Source organism: Dermacentor variabilis, chromosome 3, assembly GCF_050947875.1.
Source record: "Dermacentor variabilis isolate Ectoservices chromosome 3, ASM5094787v1, whole genome shotgun sequence".
NCBI lineage: Eukaryota > Metazoa > Arthropoda > Arachnida > Ixodida > Ixodidae > Dermacentor > Dermacentor variabilis.
This window is the reverse complement of record NC_134570.1, coordinates 197,313,161-197,326,818: the sequence shown is the minus strand read 5'-3', so window position 1 is coordinate 197,326,818 and position 13,658 is coordinate 197,313,161.

Here is a 13,658-nt window from a genome sequence, read left to right as displayed (position 1 = left end):
CGAAAGGAGAAGTTATTCAAGCGCACGTTTTAGACCGTGCTAGGCAGTCTAGAGTCTAGAAGCTTAGCCTGCAGTCTGCTGAAAAGCGTCAAGGAGCTAGTGCCGTCCAGTGTCGCCTGGGCCACCTAGCCGCGTTTGAAGTGCGAGTTACTAGTTGACGTAAGAGACGGCAGGTAACCGACGGCAAACCGACGTGTGCAACGAAGCTCACGGTAGTTCCCCTCAAGTTAGCTCAACCTGCTCGAGGGAAGACGTCAGACTTAAAGTCCGGGGAAACCGAGCTCAGCGATCGCATCCACTACAACGTGATCGGCCTGCCAGTGTTCTTCGGGAAAGCTCTGCCGTCGATTCCACGCATTATGGAATTGCTGCTGCTGCCCGGCCTTGCGTATGCCTTAATTTGTTTTCTTGTAACTCTGTTTAGTGGGCAAGTTAAGTGTATTCTTGTGTAGCATTAATTTCTATATCCACTGGTAATTGCTCGTTGCATTTCTTTTGTATTCATCATTGATCTAGATTAAGTGCATGTGTGTTAGTGTTCTTGTGTTTCTTTTAATCATTGTGTCATTGTCAGTGGATAAATATTTTTTCATGTCTGTCTCCCGACTCTGACTCTTCGCTGTGTTCGCTTGAATACAGAACGACCAACCGGCTTGTATGCCCCGTCGACGGCTTGGCGCCGACGGCGAACGGGTGACAAGCCGTGATATACTGGGTTCTCCTTACCATTTATACCATGACTTTTCCACCGTCTTTTAGTGGTCTCCACAGCAGACTCATTTGCCTTTCCCCTTTAAATTCTAATGTTTCAGGTACAGGAACTTAAGTGTCCTTGTTTACCTTTGTACCAAAACTGCCACATGGCTAAAAAACATATTTAACATGTTTTGCGCTAATACCACTGATAAGAACGTCGCATATTGGTCACCCGAAATTATGGCGATAATTTTAAACGGCACTTTTAAATTACGACTAGAGTTAGGCACTCAAATAATGCACTGCTTCTGCTTACGTAGCTACCCAACTCCACGAAAACGCTCACCAACATGTAAATGTTCGTGACCGTACCTTTCTATGGATGAGAAGCGAATGACCATAAATATGCCGCCGCCGTCTGTGCCCGTCCCCATCTGTCACCAACGAGATGAACACTACGAGCGATTGGAGGTTCCCACAAATAAGCTTCTCGGATCAAACTGTGAGCTCAAATTTATCGTACAATACGTAAACTCACTGATCTGGAATTGTCCCAAGCGCACCACGCCGGGAGCTTCAGGTTCACATTTCCACTTTGGAAGAGAAAGAAGTTCTTGCCTGGACCGCAGGAAGCTAACGCTGAGCGGCCTTCGGTGCTTTGAAACAACAGAACATCGAAAATATCCCGCTATTGTATCGTGCTTCATTGTCTGTAGGCGAAATGCGCGAAAAGTAAAGATGTAGCAAGGACAAAAAAAAAAAAAAAAGACGTATACCAACGCCAGTTTTCATAAACGCACTCAAATGTCTGATTGTGAAGTGGCGATCAGACATTCGACAGTGTGGGCGCATGGTGCCTCATGCAGTGCTCTAAAGCATAGGCACGTTGCCAAGGTTGACTCAATTTTAACTAGCACAGAAAATACGCTGCGCAAAAACGCAAAGCACAGAAGACACGACGCCCGTTGTGTCCTGCGTGCTCTTGGTTTTCTTCTTGCGTATTTCGAACGCTACTTCAAGAGTGTTTCAATCTTGGAATACGCACAAACTCCGTCGTATAGTCCAACTTCTTTAATTGCTTGTTGCCGTCTGATTTCGGGCTCGCTCCCTAAGTCTACGAGGAAATTGTGGAAAACTTTGTTCAAACTAAAAGTGGAGCAGCGGGCATCACCGTGCTGTATAACAAGCAAGGTGTCTGTAAGAACACCGGCATGGAAATTTCGCAATTTGTTTACAATCAGTGAGAATATTCTATAAGGAAACTCAAAATTAAGAACTTGAGACCGATCGTACGCACCTGCCTCTTCTTCGCTTCCGCTTTCTGAAAACGAAATAAAGGAGAAACGAGATGTCAGTCAAGCAGGCATCATAAGAATGATAATAGAAGCATGTATCTCTTCATTTTTGATCACAGCTCCATTGACACAGTCATACATTTAAGGGGCGCAAAGTACGACGATACAAACGCGCATGTTTTTGTTCGTTTTTTGCTTTTGTTTTTGCTGTGTGTGTTTCCCGTGCAGCTCAATCTCGCTGTGATCGAAATTAATCGCTACCAGCTAGCTAAATGTAACGTACATTTATGACGTATATGTTTCCAACGAGCGCCGTTGTGCCAAGCCTACAAGGTATACCCTACGGTAACATTACACATTCTTGAAATACCAAATATATTGCCGAGGCTTTACTTGTGTCACCTACTTCAATGACGTCACTATTATGGTACAGCGTAATGGTGCGCATCAAACTTGTGGTGTATAGATGACTTCTTGCGCGGGCCCTCTAATTCCCTCATGCCCAGAAGCAGGTGCATGAGAAACATGAGTGAATCGCTTGGCACAATGGCATGGGCAGCCTCGGCCTGCCCGGCGGAGTCGCGAAAGAAAAACGGACATTTTCTAGGTGGACGTGTAGGACACGGTCTGGTGTCAGTGGTATAAATTCCGGCACATCGCCGAATAAGCTTCGACATTAGCGCGATTTGCATTCACACAACAGATCAGAGAACCGCATCGCTCAAGTCGTCTTTACCATATTCTTATGCGCGTATGACCTGCATTAAATTTCCATGAATTTAACAGTAAAGGGCGGTTGCGAATTATGTGCAGATTTCGGCAGGAGGCATCGTGCCAGGGGGCAACGCGCTGTCGTGAAGCCACACCTCGAGGCTAGGTTCTCCACCATTCAAAGTTACGTTATCTTTTACCCACCTCTGCCCCAACCCTACTGTTTGAAGCTCCCTCGTCCCCTCTTGTACGCTCGCCCATTCTCCTCCGCCTTACAGCTTCGCCATTTTGCGTGTAGCAGTTGGCGAATCGCGCATGCGGCACCGGCAAACTCGTTCGTCACCCGTTCCCGTGGCGCTGCCTCAGCCTGCTCGAAGTGCTTGGCAAATACAGCAGTGAGCGAAATCACCGCTGGAATTTACGGCTCAGTCGTGCTTGATCCGCCGCCGTTGCCCGTAGAAGTATTTCTCCGCCCACGCTGTGATCCGGTGTCATGCGAGTAATGGCTGCGAAGTGATCCAATTCACGTCAGATATCACGTGACGGATTCGTCCGCGACAGCGTCCGCGTGTGAATCCCGCTTTGTCAGCATCGCGGAAAAATGGGGGAAGAGAGACGGTGGCCGAAGATACGAGTCGTGCATCCGCGAATGGAGACTGTTTTTTGCGAAGATTTGAGCAGTGTTGTATGCAGATGCTTCAGCGGATTATATCCGGGGATATGTTTTGTTTCTTTCCGGGCTGTTGCAATTGGGGGTGCGAATTCTACGTGGTGGCCGGCTATACGGGCAAACATACGTATTTAGGATCTGTAGTGGCCGTTCTCAGATTTCTATTGCTTCAGCTATAGGGCTCATACATCTTCTGCGGCATCGCCCCACTTTGCTATGACACTTATTCCTCCGGGTTGGCTGTGACCATGACGGCATGACGACGACTATAAGACGATGACGCAATGACTTCCATGAAATGGTGAGAAAGGAGTCGCGCGAATTGAACGACAAAAGTGATATTATAACAATGGGACGCTCATTTTGAAATCATCACGATGGTATAAGGATGAAAATGTAACAAACATGGCACGACGACAATGGGAGTCCGACAAGTGCATGACGATGATGGCGTGATGTACAAAGAGAACTGGATGATGAAGCTGGAATAACGATGATGGAACGACCGTGATGACATCACAATGACGGTATAGCAACGAATGCATGTTGACGACGTCAGTGTTATGACGAACGCAGTTTGATGACAATAGGGTAATATTTCTGAAATTATGTCAATGGTACGACGGCATAACGACCATACGATTGTGACGATTTACCACGAAGATGACGGGATGGCGATGACATTGCCAGAGTCGGATGACGATGCTGGAATGACGATGATGTAACAATCACAAAGGCATCACGACTCCGAGCACATATCTAGTGGGCCAAGCTAGTATACAAGTGGAATCGCTTACACTGGAATCGACACTGGAATTGGAATTGGAATTGACACAGTAACTGGAATCAGACAGACAGACAGACAGACAGACAGACAGACAGACAGACAGACAGACAGACAGACAGACAGACGGACGGACGGACGGACGGACAGACAGACAGACAGACAGACAGACAGACAGACAGACAGACAGACGGACAGACAGACGGACGGATAGGCAGACAGACACAGACAGACAGACAGACAGACAGACAGACAGACAGACAGACAGACAGACAGACAGACAGACAGACAGACGGACGGACGGACAGACAGACACCGGAAAATGCGTGAAATGTCCTAAGAATGTAAGTCTCAATAAACACTTTTTTTGACTGCCGGCTCAGTTTTTTTTTAGGTTTACCTCAGACTTCTGTTGTGTTGATACAACGAAAATGACGTCCTGGCCTGACACGCCAGCTTCATCCCATCCGGCATGCCCGTATCAGGCCAGATGGGTAGCCATTCCTATGCCCGTTGCCCCTTCACGGGAAGTGAATTTGGTTGCAGATTTTCCCTGTGCTTTATCTCACATCGGCACCGAAGTTCGAACGTTATCTCGGAGGTCCTTCTTCAGCTTAATTCTTGATAACCAAGTATTTAAGGCCGACCGTATGGACACACAGAGACTGCTCGTGGTCTTGCTGCAACAAAATGGGTGGGCGCTGTAATCTGTCAGCGCTACGACCAAACACACTGATGCAAGGCGCATGGTGGCAGATGGCCCCGCCATTTTGTTGCAGAGAATTCGGCATCCATTGAGCCGTGTCGACGACAACGACATACACTTGTCGTTGCCTTGCATTGGCATTGCTAGAGCTCCAAAAAAAAAAAGGAACGTAACGGGTCTTTTGCGCCAAAACGATGACCTGAGGCACACGGTAGTGGTGGACTCCAGTGGTGGAATCAAATCAAGTAAACGAGAGCGTTTGAAGTTCACCCCCGCCGGAATTCTGCCACCACGGCCGGGACCGCCAGAGCCCACTCGTGCTGAGCACGCCATTGCCCCGAGGCTACTGCGGCGGGGTGCTGCTAGCAGAATACTCAAAGCATATGCGTTCCGCCGACTCGTGCATCAATGCTCGGACGTGCCAAGTTAATCTTATTAGCATTTAAAGACAGCTTAACGCATCCTGCATGCGTCAGCTTCTCCTGGCTAAACTTCATTTTATGCACCCGTGACGTGTGTGACAGCCCTGCATGCCCCGTATAAAGTGATGGCTACATTGGCGGCAAAGAATTCAATGGAGCTGGCAGCTTCTTCAGTAACATAATTTTCGTCAGAAGTCGCACACGTAGTCTTCGTGCTTTCTGTGCAGAAGAAGCCCTGAGGCTTCGTAACATCCCACAAATGCAGCGCTAAACGTCGGGGAGAGTGCGTGCAACATGGAAATGCTGCTACGGAAGTCGGGAAATATTCCCAACTAGGAACAATATTAAAGACACCTTCAGAGATCCTTAAGGCTGCTAAACCTCGAGCAGAAAAACTATATGTGCTTTTGAGAACATTGACCAGTTCTTGGAAACCAGCTGGCTTTCACCTAATCACAAGACAGACAGATGGGGCAGTTTATCGCATTTTGCGAGTGACGCAAGCACTAAAGGGCTCGTGGACGCCTTACGGGAGAAGCGTGTTGCTCTGCTTCAAAATGATGTTCGCGTTCTTTGACGCTGCAGTAATGTGAAAGCTCCCCCAAATTAGCCAATATTTCTTGGTTATTATACAGTAAGCCTTCGTGAAATAATTTCTTGGTTACTTTACAGTAAGCCTTCGTGAAATAATTGCGAAAAGAAAATGCGATGAATATAACTATGAAGCACTATTCCAGTTGCTCTTCCTGGCGTCTTCGCCGGCGCTGCCTATTGTGGTGGTTGTGCGGAGCCCACGAGTGAAGATGCTTACCTGAAAGGCGGAGGGTTCTAGTCCACCGGGACTAGAAGCGTTCTAATCCACCGGGAAATTTTCGCAGACGCTTTATGATAATAGGCGAAGGGAAGCTCGAGAAGAAGATGATGATCGCATAACAGGGGACGGAATGGCGATTCACGCAGGTAACGCTAAAAGAGATTAATACTGCGCCACGGATCGCAGATTGGACGGGCGTAGTCGGCATGGTAGTTAAAGAAGTCGATGTCGCAGATAAAATGGACAAATTGAGCACGGATGGTAATGTACCGCGTTGTCCAGCCATATGCTTACGAGTTGTTTATTAGGCCCACATGCTTCGTAAACGCACTTGAGGGTTCGCACTTAAGGAGATAGAGAATACGGAGACCTGGAATGTTTGGACACAGCATGGATATGGCAGATGAAGAACGGTGGTAACTGCAGAGGCCGTCATCCTGCACTGGGTGGTGGAAGACGACAACGGTAATAACGATAACAGCGATGGTGGTGGCCAAATATTTAAATTATCGTGACCGGGCACATCTAACAATCAGTAACCTAACGTGTGGCCTGCAACATCTTATCTAAGAAAAGATTGCTCGCTTGCTCGCTCAACGTGCAGCACGAGAGCTTGCGTGCGCCTGCGAACGCGACCGAGAACTGAAAGAGCGGCACGCAACGTTGCGACCGCTGCAGAATAATCATTTGCTTCAGTGGTGATCTTCCATGTTTCAGGGATTCATAAATGAGACTTAAGAATCTACTGGGTTTTCTCGACTCGCAATAAAAGTGTACTGTTATTTTTACTGTACCGATTTTGTTTTGCTTATCCTACTAAGTTCAACCAAATGTATGCTACTTTCCAAATAGAATGTAATTAAAGCGCCATATATTTTTCTTGCACACGAGCACTGCATCTTTTTTACTTCGGGGCTGAAGCAAATGGTCCAAAACAGGACGAACAAGTCATAGTTCTGGGACCAGATGTCACATGGGGCTCTCCCAAAACCGGTAAGAAAGTTAGAACAAGGCATCAAGAAGTTAGGCTGTTGGAGATTTGCTGTGCACCGGGTGGTATAGCAAAATATGTACTCTCTGACGAATTTCCGGAGGTCAATGTATTGCGTTCCTGCTGCGCGGATTGCCCGTTGTAGTACTAAACGGAAGCTCAGTGCAGGCAAAATGTTCGTTTAAAATACCGTATTTTCATGAATATAACAGGTGTTTCTTTTTTTTTCCTTTTGCTTGAAAAATGCCTGCCTCAGAGCGTGCCTAGCGTTCCATTCCGTCTCGTGACACGAATATCACGCAGTTCTTTCATTCTAATTTTTTTGAGGCACTTCAAACTGCAGTGAGATAAACCACTAGACGCCACCACGATTTCCACTGCGTACGGAGCGGTGTTCGAACACGCGCAATCAATGCTGCCGCGGTGCGTGCATTGGCAGCGCACTGCTTTGCTTGATTGCATGGTGGACGACGCCACTCTCGCCGACAGTGACGGCAGCAGCGAGAACAAATGCGCATGCTTTCGTCCTGTGACTATATTTTGCATCGGCCATTCGCAGTAACGAGAAATGATGTGCCCCGCGGGTTTCCGCTTCTATACATCGTTGCCCCTTTCTTGGCGGCACCACTTCGTGTAATAATAATAATAATAATAATAATAATAATAATAATAATAATAATAATAATAATAATAATAATAATAATAATAATAAGAATAATCAGCCTGGCTACGCCCACTGCAGGGCAAAGGCCTCTCCCATACTTCTCCAACTACCCTGGTCATCTGCTAATTGTAGCCATGTTGTCCCTGCAAACTTATTAATCTCATCCGCCCGCCTATCTTTCTGCCGCCCCCTGCTACACTTCCCTTCCCTTGGAATCCAGTCCGTAACGCTTAATGACCATCGGTTATCTTCCCTCCTCACTACATGTCCTGCCCATGCCCCCCATTTCTTTTTCTTGATTTCAACTAAGATGTCATTAACTCGCGTTTGTTCCCTCACCCAATCTGCTATTTTCCTATCCATTAACGTTACACTCGTCATTGTTCTTGCCATAGCTCGTTGCGTCGTCCTCAGTTTAAGAAGAACCCTTTTCGTAAGCTTCCAGGTTTCTGCCCCGTAGGTGAGTACTGGCTAGACGCAGCTGTTATACACTTTTATTTTGAGGGATAATTGCAACCTGCTGTTCATGGTCTGGGAATGCCTGCCAAATGCGCCCTAGTGCAATCATATTCTTCTGATTATTTCAGTCTCATGATGCAGATCCGCGGTCACTTACTGCCCTAATAGATGTATTGCCTTACCACTTCCAGTACCTCACTTCGTGTATTATTACTTATATTTTGTTTTGTGCCCCCCCCTCCATCCCACCGGCATTAGTGATCGCGTAATCTACGTGCGCTTATGGTACCTCTTTTGTCAGCGTATTTAATCTACTAATTTCTACTGATTGTTACAAGTATTTCAAGCAAACACCTTGTAATAAATTGATTACGGGTGGCAACGCTGCCATCGCGACGGCTGCGCACAGGACGGCAAAGTGGCGTTCCGTCACACCTGCCCATCCAGCAGGGCACTTACCTTCCTCCTCGCTCTCTTCATCCTCGTCGCTCTCATCTTCGTCCGATTGGGCGGCGAATATCTTTGGCGCGTACTGGGGGTCTTCGATGATGCGACGCCAGTCAATGCCTGCGCAATACGCCTCAATACTACATCCCACCGTTTCAAATGCACCCCGCGCATTTTACTTCGCCAGTGCAATTGCACTTTTTTTAAACGCGCGTCCAAAAATTGGCGAGAGATATGTTGATCTTCTGTTGTTCTAAGTACGATTAAACTACAACAAAAAAGGCACACTGATAGACTTGAACGCGGATCCTTCCCCCGCCCCCCTCCCTTGCTTAGGGCGACGAACACGCAAAACGTTACCTGCAAGTACCAGCACTCACAAGAGTAAGTATTCAGTTGTAACTTAGCGCCAGTGTTGCCTATGGATACTCAAGGAATACAGCTAAAACTGAAGGCTACAGTAGCCAAAATATGCAAACGTTCATTTTTGCGCATGATTTATTACCTCCGATCTCAAACTACGATAGCTAAAAACTTTGAAATGTCAATTGACATTATAACAACGCCTAACTTGTGGCACATCAGGAGTACGTAAAGGCTTTTGTTTTTCTTGAGCTGGGCGGTTCCGTAAAAGCTTCACGTGTTACGGTTTACTAGATCAAGCGTTGTTCCTTCAACCGTATTCGCAATTTATTGATAAGCATCATGGTTAGCAGAACCAACTGCACATTGATTCTAAGCTAACTTTTAATGAGAAGTCGAGAAGAAAACGCGCTTCCATTCGGCACATCAGGTGGAGAAACCGATTTTTCCGACACATTGTGCGACCTCGACAATAGGGCATTTGTGCCGCTGACATTTCTGTAATCTATGGCCCCGGGCCAGAGCGTTGCGCTTTGTCTGATCTAATGGGCTAGCAAAGTATTGAATGACTGTGGTATGAGTCACCGTTTGTAAAGTGACGCATTTGAGACTCGAGCAAGAGGAGCGAGCTGTCAAAGAAATGAGCGATGTGGTCGCCCCATATTAAAGAAGCCCCAATCCTTGTGCTTCGTTTTCTTCCTGGTTTGATGGCATTCGACACACGAAGTGCCGACAAGCATTTCGGCAGCTTCGTGCAAATGCGCTCCCATTTGCGTCAGGAACTGGAAGCTGCGTTATTGGACTCCCCTTTGATCTTCAGCACGAGGGCTGATAAGGTTCTGGTTGAACACACGTATCTCCCAGACCACTCGCAGCCTCAAGAAGAGCAATATCTTGTAGGTTGCATTTTACGACGCTTAGCGCCCTATTTCCCGCGGTTACCATGTGCTTCTTCAACCTTGGCAATATAATGATTGTGAGAAGGCAGCTTCTACATTTCATTTATTGTTCTGCCTTTCCACTGCAGAATTTTGAAACGCTGAATATGGAACCATCTACAAAGGCTCCTTTGCCAATGATACACGTCACTGCGTACGAGCCACGTAGCGTCAAAACGATAATAAATACGTGAAGTCGAACGCACGGAAGTGATTTATTAGAAGTGAGAGTATGTCATAGCTCAGGAAGACGATATCGGAAAATAATAAATTAAATTAAGATATGTGCTATTAAATGAAGTAGACAGTGCCTAGAACTGTAACTTCTATGCATTAGATATAACGTCGGAGCCTGTTTATCTTTTAGTGCGCCCATGAAAAATTGGCCACAAAAATCGTTCAAAATATCACTCAAACGTAGCCGAAAAGTATCTGGAGGGCCAACCACACATTTTACGAGCAAGCTTTAGCTTGCGCCCAACTCCTAAGCGGCCCATACATATACATGTAAAACGCAGAAACGATTTCCTGAGATAACCCCTGGACCGATTTTAAAGAAATGTGTTACATTTGAGAGAGAAAGTTAAATTATAGTGACTGTTGGAAGCGGAATTTCGACTTAGGGCCGGAATTTTGTTAAACAAATATTTAAAAATTCGGACGGCTAAAAAAAATAGAAGCACGAAGTTGAAAAATTAATTCGTTTGCATCAAGAACAGATACCGCGGTTCTATAAGCGGCATTCATTAGTTCATTCAAAGCGCGCAAGTTCAATGTGTCGATTTAAATATGACGTGAATTCGTTACGTTGTGTACATGGATTCTCCAAAAGCTGTATTTTTATAATACAACATAGTTGAGATTCACATGAAAATTTCTTCAGCTTTAGATGTACTATTAGGTGGAATTGACAGTATTGTGATATCATTATTCATTGCCGAAATATAGACTGTTATGCTCATAATCTCGTTTTCTGAAAATTTGCGATTTTTGACGATATTTAATAAAAAGTGACGACCTAAGTCAAATAATCTAAGTCAACAATCACTTCGTTTTAAGTTTTCCTTTTCACTGCAAGAAATATCGTCAAATGTGGTGCAATGGTTGCCGAGGAGAACAAATTCTTTTTGTATATGCATTTATATAGGAGCACCCGAGGTAAAGCTTCCACTTAAGCCTCAAACGCTGCCTAAAAGTAGCCAATTTGGCCGACAGTAGCCACTAACGGTACACGTTGTGCGGCGACAGGATAACACACTGAAAAATATCTCCCTGATGTCTCGATGAGCCAGCAAGGAGCTATTTTTCAGACTCTCACATTGGAACAGTAACTTTATGATGTATGTCGCCACTTTCTCGTGTGCTCGTTCACGGTCGGTGAACCCTTGGTGATCGGAATTTTATTATTCAAGTGCTTAATATATATTTTGTAAATTTAAACTAAAGGAAGAAAACGTAAATAAATATTGCAGTGTAATTTGCTTCGGTATGCTGCTGAATTTTGTCACAAAATTCCATCTATTTCAGCACATTGCTGGCCGATTATGGTTGTTCAAACTTTTCAGTCGTTAAAGAATATTGTACATATAACGTTAGCAAACTACTCTCGCATGGCTTTTGTGATTTCAACCTCTGCTGTTTTTGTATCGACGTGGCCGAGTAGAGATATTAGGAAATTACAGACGCTGGAGCTCAAATTCCTATCTTAATTTTGACTTTGTTTTGGCCCATGTTGGATATCATTTGCATTATGAGTCCTACGGGAATCAATAAAGCGGACAGCGCTGAAGGACACTTGTCAGGTACAGTTGTCCGTGAGTAAGAAACGAAGACAACACAGAGCGGGAGCTCCGCGGTAATATTTCGAGAACTTCTTCACTTGTACAAGGCATGGTCCTGCCAAAGGAGAGATACTTTCCTTCTCTAAAAAGCGGCAACATGCACGAAATACTTTAAGGAAATGCAATGCGAAATTTGTTCTTCCCGTATAGAACGCCATGAGCTCGCGTCTTCAGCTCCGAGAGGTTGCGTACGAATGCAATGCTTGGTTGACGATTACCTCTTTCTGTCAGGACTTGCAAGATATTGTCCACCGTAAGATGTGCTGCGCGGAAGAGAGAAAAAGAGAAGCATGAATTCCACAAAGGTTTCACGTAAATGAATCACTTAAGGAATGGATAAGGTTGAAATAAAAAAAAATTAATTATGGAATTTGTGTGTTAAAGTCGACAAGGGTGGCGATGTGGAATAGCTCGTGCAAAAGTGGTTGAGCGCAGGGAAACACGAGGAGAAGGCACCTTAGACGCACAGGCGCTGTTATAACCCCGATTTGACTCGGAGACAGGGCGCAGCGGAGGCCTCCAGATTAAGGCTAGAAAACTTAGCACATATTGCAATAACAAGCCACTGGCACAAATTATCCACAACCACGTTCTTGGTAGCTCATTATAGCAGCGTGCATGAATGCAATGATGGCGCATCGCATTTAGCGTTCTAGCGCATGGCATTCGGGTAAAACGAATGCCATGCTCCTAACGGAACGGTTCCTCCGAACGGAACAACCGCATTCCCTCTTCACACACAAAAAAGGAAAGTTGTGTTGATCCCACACTTTCTCACAATCACGGAATATTATAATGCTCGACAGCGCACATCACACTCTCAAAATGGAGCTGCGGATGGTCTCGCGGAGTAGGTAGATAATGGCAAATATGGGCGCATGCATGCACTGAGATGTCTACAAAACGCTACACTTGACGCACGTCCAACGCGTCTGCACCTCTTGCAATGATAGGATAAAATTGCACCGCCCAATCGAGACGTACCTAATTGTTCTTTAGGTACGGACGCCATTTGTGACGTAGAAATCAACGCTGCAGCGCAAGGGCATCCTCTCCAAACACTTCCAGGCTAACGTCGCTGCTATATTTACTGCTTTCCCTCTCACGGCTTCAGCTGTGTATTAGACTCCAGCTACGTCTTTTAGACAAGGCACCAGGGCCAGTCCTGGAGAGAAGAGGCAAAGAAGCTACATCGGCATGCTACACCTCGGGTATTGCATCCCGATACCATTGCCTGAATTGGCCCACTCGGAATTTTGATTACACTTGCTCCCGAACCGGTCCGTTTTGCAAACCACATTTCGCTGCGAGTAGTGCAATGGCCTTTCATCAGCATAGCACTAGCATATCCACATAATGCAATAAAATAATTCTTCGCTCAAACGATGAAATTGTTGCAGCGATGATCTTTCGGTTTCGTACGTTGTTGAATTGCGTTACTCCGTATAGAGATCAGAACCCGTCATCGCTATTCTTCAAGGACAGTAAATACTGATCACTCTCTGTCGTCTACTCACATTGTCTACTCGTCTACTAACCCTAAACCGAGGCAGAGCAGCGGAACCTCATGCATCCTCAGGCACGTGTCCTAGTAAACCCGTAATTAGATTATAGTGGCGCTGTTATACGGTCGAACATATTGACAACACTGTAACTGCCAAGTTTAATCAATTCTTAAGTAAAGTTAAAAGCAGTTTTGAGGCAACCCCTCGCCGTCAACGAACAAACTGTAAGAACAAACTCTAGATAAGAGATTTTGGAAGGGAAAGCCGTTGCAATTGTCCTTCGAACGAATTTGTTTGCAATTTAGTTTCTCTGAGCAAAATTGAACTTTAAGATGTGGCCGATTTCTACAGA